This window comes from Carya illinoinensis, chromosome 5, assembly GCF_018687715.1.
Source record: "Carya illinoinensis cultivar Pawnee chromosome 5, C.illinoinensisPawnee_v1, whole genome shotgun sequence".
Taxonomy (NCBI): Eukaryota; Viridiplantae; Streptophyta; class Magnoliopsida; order Fagales; family Juglandaceae; genus Carya; species Carya illinoinensis.
This window is the reverse complement of record NC_056756.1, coordinates 44766903-44779905: the sequence shown is the minus strand read 5'-3', so window position 1 is coordinate 44779905 and position 13003 is coordinate 44766903.

The window sequence follows — 13003 nt, the reverse complement described above, 5'->3', positions numbered from 1 at the left end:
TATTTATTTATTCATTTTCCTTATCAATCTCAATATTAAAGATAAATTATTAAAATATACTGAATATTTACTCATTTCTAATAAACAAATATTGTTCATTGGAAAATGATAGAGTTACAACCATCCTACTACCCATTTACTATTCTTTTTATATTTTATTTTTTTTAATTTTTTATTTTACTTAATGATTAATGAACTGATTATTAATAAAATTATTTTTTTTTTTTAATTTTTTTCTTAATGATTAAGAATGTTAAAAAAATATTTAAAAGAAAATGATAAAAAAATAAAATTTTCAAATCCTTTGTAAGTAGTAAATGGGTAGTAATATGGTAGTAAACCTATCCCTGCCCTTATTCATTATAGTAAATAGAGATTAAACCCACGTACTTCAACACGTTTGATTTTTTCATACTATAATTTGGTCTCTCAAGTCTAAGAGAATGTTTAGACAGTGAGATGATATGAGAATTTTGTGAATGGTTATAAAATAATTTATAAATATTAGTGAAACAGTGTAAGTTGAGATGTTTTATTGGATTTTAAAAAATAGAAAAAAAAAGGTTAAATGCAAATATTATAATATTAAAAAATTCTTTGAATATAATTTTTTTGAAAAGTTATATACACATTCCCCAGTCAAGGAGCTCTACACACTACTTGATAGGGAGGAGGCCAAATTTTACTATGAAATAGGGTGATGAAACGAAGCGTTTCATTAAAAGGAATGGACAGAACTTGTTTGGGATTATTTGTCTATTAGGGTAATGAAACGAAAAGTTTCATTAAAAGGAATGGGCTTTTCGTTTGCTTAGAGTGAAACATTGCAAAGAAGAGTCATAACTTGAGTGTCGCGAGTTAGGGCTCCTTAAACATCCCATGTCCAAGTGATCATGCCAGCAGCAGCTACATAAATATAACAATGTTGTCCTCATCATATCCCTCTAAAGAATGGGGCATCATTAGTGCAATTTGAAGCAAAAATTAAGGAAAGGTTTGTGGTCTCCTGAAGAAGATGAAAAACTGTTCAATTATATAACAAGATTAGGTGTGGGCTACTAGAGTTCAGTTCCTAAACTAGCTCGTATATATATATATACAATTCTCTATCACCGTCTGTGTTTTTTTCTTGTTCAATGGTACCTAACTATCAGGCTTCTTGGTGTTTTCACAAAATTTAAATCATGTTCTTATTCTTTCAGTTAACCACTCAATCTATCTCCAAGACAAGGATGAAGAACTGCTACCTCCAAGTAATAACAGCACGAGTGAGAGTGTACTCGACTATAGAGGGATTATCTTTCAAAAATTGCGCAAAACCAATTGAGGAGTTTATGAGAAGTTGATAACTGAAGAGTGATGATTGGAACTCTCTTTAGCAAGCAAGGATTTTACAGTTACAAAATTTGAAAAAATGAAGTTTAGATGTTGCAAATCTCTTGAGAATCAAACTGGCGCCATGACTTGGGTTTATACTATGTCATGCAAAATCTTTTGACTAATGTTATGTGGATTGATTTGGTGGATAATGGGTTGATGGATTGAAAGGAATGTAATTGAAAGTAATTTCTTCATGTGAGTTTATTTATTTTTTTAATGTATGGACTGAGTGGTTGGGATTTGCGAATCTTACAAGAGAAACCTCAAATACTAGACATAATGAAAATAAATGAGAGAAACCCTTTTTTCTGTTTCATTTTGTGATGACCCGTTTTTGCGTGTATTTTTACTGAAGGGTTGTTTTTAATTTAATTAATATATTAGTTTATTTATTTTAAATTAATGTGTTTTAAATTGGTTTTTTAATTTATTTGATGTGGTGTTTATTTTATTTAGTCGTTTTACGGTTTTTAAAATCGTTTTCGGCGGATCAGTTTTAGTTTCCGGAGTGAGGACTGGACCTCATTTCTTTTCTTTTCTCTTTTTCCTTTCCCTTTTTCCTTTTTCTTTTTCTTCTTTTCTTCTTTTCTTCTTTTTCTTTCTCTTTTCCTTTCCGGTTTCCCTCTCCCCGTGCATCCTCCCTCTTTTTCTCATTCCCGTTGCCTCCACTTTGACTGGCCGGTTCTCCGCCGTCCGGCCACCGTTTGGTGCGCCGTCACCACCATTCTCTTCCCCTTCCACCATAGATCATCCCCACCAATTTTCAGAGCCATCGGACCAGCCGTTAGCTTTCGAGAGTCGCCGGAAGTTGCTGCACCTGCTCTGTTTTCACCCCTGTCGCCGGAATCTTCTTCAGCCCAGACTGCTGCCGTCCGGCCACCGTTTGGCTCGCCGCCGGTCTTGTTCGAACCCCCGCCCTCCGGCGCACCTTCCCACCAAATATCTCCCCCATCCGGCCGGCCGTTTGGCCGGAAAAGCCATTTGAAACCCCACAGTTTTTGGCTCGATCCGCCGCCGTCGCTCCACCTCCGGCCACCATTTCTTTACCACTTCATCACCGACTCCTTGCCGTCCTAACCCACCTATTTCCGGCCTCCAACGACCACCGGAACAGCTCCTACGAGCTTGCTTTCCGATTTGAGTTTTCCGGCCTATTTCCGGCGTTTTCGCCGCCACCCACGGCCAACCATCACTTCCAATAGCTTCACAATCATCCCTAGACCATTCCCTATCAATCCTAAGCTCTAGTTTGTCCCCGTTCAAAAGTGGGTAATTTATTACCCACGGACACAGTGTAAAATACACTGTTACGTTGCTTTTCTTCCGCCGTTTGCAACGCCGCAAGCTTTCTAAAAATACCATATAGCGCTGTAAGTATTTTCCAAACCCTATTTTCAGATTTAAATATATATCGCTCATTCAATTTATTTATTGTTGTTGGTTGTTGATTCCGGACTGAGTCCGAGGAGTTTCGGGGGTCAGATGGATGGAGGACGGAGTTGCCTGTTTATTTGTTTTATGTTGTTGGATTATTTTATTATGCATTGTTATGGCATTACATGGTGCATGCACGCGTGTTTGTGGATTTATGTGAAAAGCCTGTGTATTGGCGTAAGTGTATTGCGGGTGCGTGTGTATCACGAGCCCAAGCCGGGATGAGTTATTATCTCGGTGGAGCTCCTCTGGTCACTCGGGAGCGGAATAAACTGAGTGATGTCCCCTGAGTTGTCGAGAGCGATGACGGGAGCGGGGCTAGGGGATGCTTGGCTACGAACGCGCCGGGCGCGGAACCGGGCATCGCCCTACTCACCGACTCCGTGGCCCTTCGCTGGCGAGGGCTAGAGGATGCTTGGCTACGAACGCGCGGGGCGCAGAACTGGGCATCGCTCGTTAGGTGTCACATGCGTAGTGGTACTCTGCGGTGTGGCACTGGAGCCAGGGTGTGCGGATGACCCCTAGGGGAGGTCATGGTGCATACGGTTAAAATTGGATAATGGTTTGTGAGGCCAAATGGGACTTTTGGCGTGGGCCAGATGGACTTCTGGCGAAATATTGGGCTAGATGGACTTCTGGCGAGATATTGGGCCAAATGGACTTTTGGCGACCAAATGTGACTTTTGGCGTGTTTTTCGGAAAGGATATGTTTTTGGGCCAAATGGGATTTTTTGGCGTGTGTGGAAAAAATTATGTTTTATGGGCTTTGTACATTGGGCATGTTTCATGCATATTGTTTGAGTCCTATGTGTTTTTATCTGGTAGCGTTTGGGTTTACTTACTTGCGGAACCATTTGTGGTTCCGTAGCCTTTGGTGCAGGTGATGAGGATGAGGAGGAGGAGGCTGAGCCCGAGGATGCGGCTCCGCCGGGTTGCTGATGATATGTTTTATATTTGTTTAAAACTGTATTTGTGGTTTTTGTAATATTTTATTTATGTATGTTTTAAACAGCCTGTATTATGTTAAGAAAAAAATTCTGGTACTTAGTTATATGACTTTCGTTATCCGCTGCGTTTTTCTTGTGCACACTTGTTGCCTTTGCACACACTTGCCACCCGTCGATGGGATGGTGACCCGGGTTGTCACCATCCGGACGTCTCGATTTTCCCGTGTTCGGGCGTGGGGAATTGGGGGCGTCACACATTTTCACATCAATCTCTGGTCCGCTTTCTCTTTCTGTTTATCATTTGCCTGTTGATTTTGCTACTGTTGTTTCCTTTCAAACTCTTTTGTTTGTTTCGCACTGTCCAACATTCTTGTGCATCTATATTGCTATGAGAGGGGGTTTTCGTGTGAGAATAGGGTGTGAAAGGACAAATCGTGGGAGGACACTAAGAAAACTATAAAGGAGTACAAAAGGGCATTCTAGTCTTCACAAATTTTTCCAACCAAGAAATCAATATGATCTACTACTCCTCTAGAGGCAGGGTGAGGTTAGGGGGATTTGGTGGAAGAGGGAGAGGGGAAGGGAATTTTTTCATATTTTCAAAAACATTATCAATGTTCCTTTTCTTCTTTGGTAGCTTTTTATTTTGATTTTTTCTTTCTTTCTTTGTCGATGAAAGTGAAGCAACTGGAAATAATAGCGATAGACTGGTGGTGGTGGACTGGTGGAGGTGGACTGCTGGTAGGCGAAGGATTGCTCGACGGTGAAATTGGAAGTAGAGCTTGGTTCCTATCATAAGCATCCTCTAGTTTCCTATCTCTTGTTTGCCATTTTATTTCCCATATGAACGAGTGTAACTTGAGTTTGGTGTAATTTTTGAGATGGCAGCATGTAATTGGAAGGCTCTTATTTGAGGAAAAATGGTTGACTAGTTAGAAGCGGTTTTGTAATTTAAAACCACCTAATTATAAAACAAAAATGTAGGGGTGTAATTCGGTCGGTCTGGACTGGAGAAATTGATCGAACTGGCCATTTTTGGACTGAATTTAATTAGGTCCAATTCGGTCCAAATTTTATAAGACCGAATGAATTCGGTCTAGGGTTTTTAGCTCCGAATTGGATCGAATGAAAAAAATAATGATAATTATTATTTATATATTATTTATATAAATAATTGTATATAATTAATTATTAATATATCACAATATTATATAAATATTATATTTTTTAATATATAACTATAATATATAGTACTAGTATATATTAATATATTAACATATTATAAGAGATATAGTACAAATTATAATATATGTATAAATTTATAATAGTATTAGTATAGTTAATTTAATATATTAGTATTAAATCACTATAACTATATAGAGTATTATTTAATATAATATTAACAATTTATCATAATATTATTAATATAATTATTAGTTATAGTATTGGTACTAAGTCTATAATTATATATATTTTGATTAATGTATTATTATATTTTTTTAATATATAACTATAATATATAATATTTTTATATATTATAGTTATATAATTTATTAAGTAATTTTATTTAATAAATCATTTAATTTTAATTTAATATATTAAATTAAAAAAATTTATTAATCGATTTATCTTTTTTTTTTTTTTTTAATCATATATTTGAGAGCCATAGAGGAGGATTTCCATTACATTATTAAAAAAGGAAAGTAGAGTTGTGTCAGAAAAGTGGTAAACAGAATTCAAGAAGCCAATAAGACATCGTACTTATCAGTAGACAATGACAGCTTTTTTCTTTTCTTTGTCAATAAACAAATTTTAGTTTATTTTTAATGTAAAAAAGAAATATTTAAAATTTAAAAAAGCAAAAATAAATAAATAGTGTACGAGGTAGGGTTACGTGCCGAACGGGGAAGAGATAATTTGTCTGTTTGAATGGGTTTTTGCCTACTGTGAACCTATATACGATGACAATGACACCACTAAAGCCACATCACATGGTAATGGACCACAGATTTCACAGAAGACAAGAGTTTTCAAACGTATCGCTGCCTACATTGGTCCCACCTGCCTAAACTGTCTCAATCTCAGACTGTCCTGTCACTTTCTTTCCTTTTCCTGCTCTCTCTCCATATATATATATATATATATATAATATATGTATGTATGTATATATTATTATTATACCTGGGAGAGAAGTAATTAAAATTATCATAGTTAAGAGTATTGTTAAGAGTATTATTAGTAGATTATGTATATATAAAAGATAATTTTGATAAATATAAAATAAATTTAAATTTTAACTATTTTATTTACATAAATTTTTATATTAAAATAATTATTTTTTATTATATAATAATAAAATAATATAAGATAATTCTAATTTTAACTATTCATATCAAATTTTTATATTGAATTATCTATTTATTTATTATATAATAATAAGTAATTAATAATTTAAAAAGTATTTAATTTTTTTATAATTAATTTATTTTATTTTATCATATTTTACTATTTAATTTAAAAAACTCCCTTAAATATTGTGAAAATAGATGGTGAGAAGAGAAATAATTATAAAAAAATAATAAAATAAACATTTGATGTGTGTATAGCACTTATCAAATTTGGATTTACTGTAAAGTTACTGTAGTTAAGATTTGACTAATCCAATATGATAATTTTTTATGTTCTATTAACTATTTGAAGATGGTTTTTTATGTTAGATATTTCACTAAGGATGCTCTAAGAAAAGAGTTATGCTACAGTCGTTTTTATGTGTTTTTTTTTTATATTTTATTAATATAATTAATTAAAATAATTATTTTATATTAAAAAATAATACAATCAATAATATTAATAAAATATATAAAAAATACATACATATAAATTTTTTGTTAAAACAATTGGCCTAATTTTTAAAAAATTTTTTAAAGGAGTATTGACAATTTGTTTTATATATTCAACTTTGCGATTGAGATAAATTTAGGAAAAGTTTGATGAGTGATATAATGAGATAGTTTGAGTTGAGTATTTTTAAAATTTTGAAGAATGAAATAAAAAAGGTTGAATAAGAAATATTATAAAATTAAAATATTGTTATAATATAACTTTATAATATTAATTTTGTTTAGAGATTTGAAAATTTTGTAATTATTTTTTATTTAAAATATTGAAAAGGTTGTAATAATTATTTTGAAAAATTTGTAATGATTAGTTTGAAAATTTTGAATTTGAATTATGTTTATGAATAAGATGGAATGAAATGAAATTAGATCATATGAGAATTTTGTGTCTTGTTTTAGGCCCCAAACCTGCCCTTAAAATTTGTTTGGGTAAACATATTGAAGAAGTACTTTCAAATTTGTATTGAATTTTATCAAAATAATAATGAAATTTCATTTTGAATTTTACATACATACACTTAGGGGTGTAAATCAGTCCGATTGGATTTGAGAGGTGATGGACTAAAAATCATTTTTTCCAGACTGGATTGAACATCCATGGGGACTGGACTGAACTGGTAGCTATTAGTTCGGTCCGACCTAATTTTTTTTCAAATAAATTAATATAAAAATTATTTAAATTATTAAATTAAAATTAAGTGAATTATTAATATGGATTATGTAACTAATTCATTAAAAAATATTTTATATGGACAATAATAATAAATTATATAAAAATTACACTATTAACTTATATAATTACTATATAAAAATAATATATTAAATTATTAAAAATATTTTAAAAATATATACAAAAATTCGGTCCAATCCAAAATTTATAGACTCTGAAACTAGATTGAATAGTCTCGTTTCATAATTTATAAGATCAAGATTAACCGGTCTAAAGTTCAATCCAATTTTTTCTATCCAGGCCGATCGATTTACACCCCTAGATATAATACCCTCCCGCACCACTGCCACATCCCTTCATGAGCTCACTCCCCCCTTATAAAATCATTCCCTCTCTCTTCCTCCAAAGTGTATACTACCCCTTGCCCCCTCACTAGTTTTTATCTTAACTTTGTCGTTTTCTTCTCCTTTATTTATTTATTTATTTGGTTCACAAGTCTTTGAAACATAGATTGGGGACATCCAATCCATCTTACAACTACACAACGGCCACCAAAAAGGCATGAATGCTGCATCAATCTCTCACAGTCCTGATGTATTAAAAATTTGAATTTCTCTGCATATAAATAAAATTATGTATTAATTTATATATTAATATTAATTATTTTATATTTAAAATTTAAATTAATATTTTTTTAATAAAATTTATTTTTTAATTAATCACATTAAATTAATACATATATTAATATATAATTGTACTTATAACTAAATTTTTAATCTCATGAATATCCAACAAACGCGTGTCCTTGCAGTAGTTTCTCCTTCTCGATCACCCTCTTTTTGGATCAACCTGTTTCCCAAGTTTGCATGGCGTAGTTCACGCACCTCCATCCATCTCACCTCTTTCTTATCTGCCCCACACCACGACTCCTTCCCTAACGCATCGTACATATCAATCTTTGTGCACTACTTCTATCAACCCAACCTAGCCTTGCTTGAGATTGCAGATGAAGCTGGGTAGGAACTCTTCAATTGTCACCCGGCCCAACACAATCAAACTCAACGTACGTGCATGTCGATTGTATTACGACCATTGTCTTGCAATACATGGTTCAAAGCAATCTGGTCAATGGATTACTTCAACTACTACTTCCAAAGCTGGCAATTATGGGATTGGAGCATTCATTCATTTAGAGCTAGTTTGGAGTTAGAGATAAAGATAAAATAATTTTTAAAAAAATAAAAATTGAATAAAATATTTTTTAATATTATTATTATTTTAGAATTTAAAAATTTTGAATTGTTTATTATATTTTGTATAAAAATTTGAAAAAATTATAACTATGAGATAAGATAAAACACTTTGCGAATCCAAACTATTAATGTATTTAATTTTCACATAAAAATGAGTAACAAAATAATTGAAAATGAAATAAACTAAGGAAAGTGATATATATAAGGGAAAGATAAAAGAAAAAAGAAAAACATTTCTATATTTTATCATTTTCACTAGCATTTGACATAAGTCATCTTTTAAATAGTTTTCATTGAACTACTTATATAGTTGATATCATTAAGCCACATAATATGACACATCAATAAGTATACCTAAAAGCTATGTTATTGAAGGAAAAAGAAATTCGACTCGGTGATTGAAGATAAGATAGACCAATAAATAAGAAAATAATCTGCCCACCGTTTTAAAAAGAAAAAATTGAAGATAAAGTGCATTTTTCAACATTATGTCACATCCTTTTAATTTTAATTTTTTTTTTTACATAAATCCCCTAATTAATTGCCTTGTACACAAATTTCTTAAAAGTACAGCATGTGAAACATCCCTTTGTTACATTTCGATCTGTATAATTAAGCATTTTTGTTTATCAATAAAAGGTCTATGAAAGCCAGCTTTCTTATATATATATTTGAGTCTTCAGTCTCCACATCTTTTGATCTGATAATTATTCTGATAATATTCACATATCCTAGATTGATAATGGATTGCTTATAGTACTGTATTGGTCTAGTCAAATGTCAATACCTAGTCAAATTTTAACTAACTTGAATAAAAGTGGTTTACATTAGACTAGTCAAAATTCAAAGACTCCACTTTTAAGAGCATTCACATTAGTCTATGCATATGCATATGCAAAGTCATATTTGCATAATATGAGCCTAAAATTATCTACATTAGATTATGCATCTTCAAATATTTGCATAGTTATGAACAGTACCTTTACATGTTTAAAGATCTACTATTCACTCTCCAAAACATATTTTATTAATTTTTTTTCTCTCCTCCCACTCTCTTTCTACATATTTTACCTTTAAATATTTTACTACATATTTTACTCATTCACTCCCTAAAAAATATTTTACTTAAATATTTTACATATTTGAAGATCAAACCCTATTAAAAAAAAAGCAAAAAAATAAAATAAAATGATAATATTTTATTATTATTATTTTGTCTCAAATTTGCATAAGCTAATGTGGAAGTTTTGCTTGTATGGCAAATTGGATCTTCAAAAGATGTGATTTTACATATGCATATGCCTAAACCAATGTGAATGCTCTAAGCTAAGTAAAGTAATTTCCTTCTCCAAATTTGGACAATTACTATTCATCTCTGAAATCATATTTCATTTTAAAAATATTATATTAGATAATTAGGTTGAAGAAAAAAATAGTTAGAAAATAATAATTTTAAATAAAAATTAAATTGTTAATTAATAAATGGAGTATATTTGCAAAATATCAAAAAAATTATTAAAAAAATATAATTATTAAAATATATAATATTATATTATTATTTTAACTTCAAAATAGATAATTTAATATGGATTAATTTTTTCAATGACTTTGACTTTAATCAAAACTTTTAACTTTCTCTCAAATTTTGAACTTGGCTACCGTTGCCAATGCTCTAAAGACATGCAACATACTTTTATAAGGCAGAAATATGCGAGCAAATCTTTTGAAATTTTATAAACAGGACAAAAATTTTAAACTTGATATTGTAGTTTTTCCCAAAACCTTAAGAAATGTTTCTTATATTTAATTAAAGTATTAATCTCACTCACATATAATAAAATATCTATTTAATATAAGGTCATGGATGATGAATAAAGATAACTAGTTATTAAAAGCAATTAAATATTGGTGAAATGTACCAAGTGCTAGCTGTCTCTCCCTCTTGGTGAAAAGGTGCTATTAGATAAAGTTAAAAGGATGTCTAACCTAACTCAATAATAAGTTTGTGTACTTTTTATCTGATAAGATAAATATACTAGAAATTAAAATAATCTTTTCTACTCGTGAATCCGTGAAATTATTAATATTTTAATCTATCTTGATTAAGGGTAAATAGGAATTTTGCATTAATATATGAAAATACTCTAACTATAAAATTAATGTGACTTGACATATTTTGTCAGATTATAAAATTACTTTTACTGTAAAATAGATCTAATGGATCATATAAAATCACGTTAATTTGTGAAATTATTTTTGTGTAATTCGTTGTGGATTTAACAGATTAATAATTATGTTCAATTTTGTTACAAAAATTGGTCTAAATTAATTTTGAGTTACTTTATCTTAGATCTAGTGATCTATTGATACCAACATTACAAGGCCTTTAACGATTTTGGGTTTTTAGCTATCAATAAATGAATAGATGTAATTTATTTATGTGAATTTTATATTTTTTAATTTTTTTCAAAAGAAATGTGTAGAACTTGCATGACTTAAGATGTAAATATCATTTATCTATCTTATTAATGTTGCTTTTTTTGTATTATTTAAATTAATCATGGACCAAGCTGGTAGCCACTCATTTATTTGTATGAATAGCTCTTAGCTTGGTAAGTGGGTAATTGCAAAGCTATATGCACCTCATTAAGGTTGTAGTTAGAAAGGGAACGTAGAGAGAAAATATTTGGTGGATCATCAATTCTTTTAATAGAGCTCTATCACATTATTTAACATAAGTTAAAAATTTTAATTTTTTTTTTATAGTCATGAAAAATGATGTATTTATTTATTTCATATAAATAAATATATCTTATAAAAATAAATTTACAAACTGACATAATTTCATATAATACGTTAGATATATTTTATAATAAACATATATTTATAATTTCAAATATCACACTAAATCATATTAATTTATAAATTGAGAAATGATAGTTACAGTCGTGAGTGCGTAAGTGCAGTACAATCACTTTAAGAAAAATGAATAAATACATAACTCATATGAAAGAAAAATTAATTTTTTAATATTAAATTTTACTCTTCTTCAAAATAACTATACGATCTTTATACATTACACTATTACACATAATATTATTTTTAAAAATTTTTTCATATGATATGATTTTGTGTTTCTCGTGATCCATACCAATACTGATTCTTTCATACTTAAAATTTAAATTAATACTGTTTTCAATAAAATTTACTTTTTAACTAATCACATTAAATTAATACACAAATTAGTGCATAATTATATTTACAATTAGATTTTTTCCAATATTAATTCATTGGATTCCACGATGAGAAAATGGTCATTTAACCATGTGAAGCAGTGTATTGCTCAAATGGCTATAAAAAGACAGGAGATTTGTACACTGTCACACTTACTAACGATCAACATCATGTGCAGTTTCTTTTTTCATTTATTTTGACCATAAAATTCATGTACATTATAATATAAGATGCCAATTCCTTTTTGTACCAAACAAGGGTCGATAGAGTTACCGACCTCTGTCCCCACACTTTATACCGTACCAATAGGCATCTTAGGATACACATACTTTCTCGTAAAAAAAAAAAAAAAAAAAAAAAAAGGAGTAGCTACTCTATTTTACACCATTTTTTCTTAATCATGTGACGTGTGGGGAGGATCTGTAACTTTATTACGCTAATGTTAGAGAAGATGGCTGCACAGAATCAGGTAAACGATGAAAAATGTCAGAAATATTAGGATATTTATAAATTCAGTACTATAAATATTTATTTAAATTTAAAAATGAGATAATTTTAGATAAAAAATAAAAATTAAATATTTTTTTTTCTCCCGAATCACCAAAACCATGTCCCATATTTATAAATTCAGGATTATAAAGATGAAAGTTAAATCAATACTATTAGAATGTTTTTTTAATAATATTGTTATTATTTTAATATTTAAAAAAATTGAATTATGATTTAAAAAAATTAAATTATTTATTATATTTTGTATAAAAATTTAAAAAATTATAATGATAAAATGAGATAAAAAGCTTTCTAAATTTAAACGAAGCCTAAGTCATAGCTAATTGGACAGTACTGCATCTCATTGTTTTGGACTGATTGGCAAAGAGAATTGGTTTTTTTTTTCTTATACTAATTCTAGAATAAAGGACAGTATCTTTTATTATAAAGAAATAATATTTACAATAATAAAATATACAAATGATGTATATATATATATATTTTTTAAAAATAAATAAATATGAGATTTATATAAAAAAATTTATCTTTTAATGGACTATTTTTTTTTATGTTTTCTGATTTTTCTAATATAGTTTTTAAATGAAAAATAATTATTTTTTCACAATTTTTTATAATTGTATCTTAAATGAAAGATGTTTTTATAAAAATTAAAAAAAAACCCTATATACAACGTAGGTT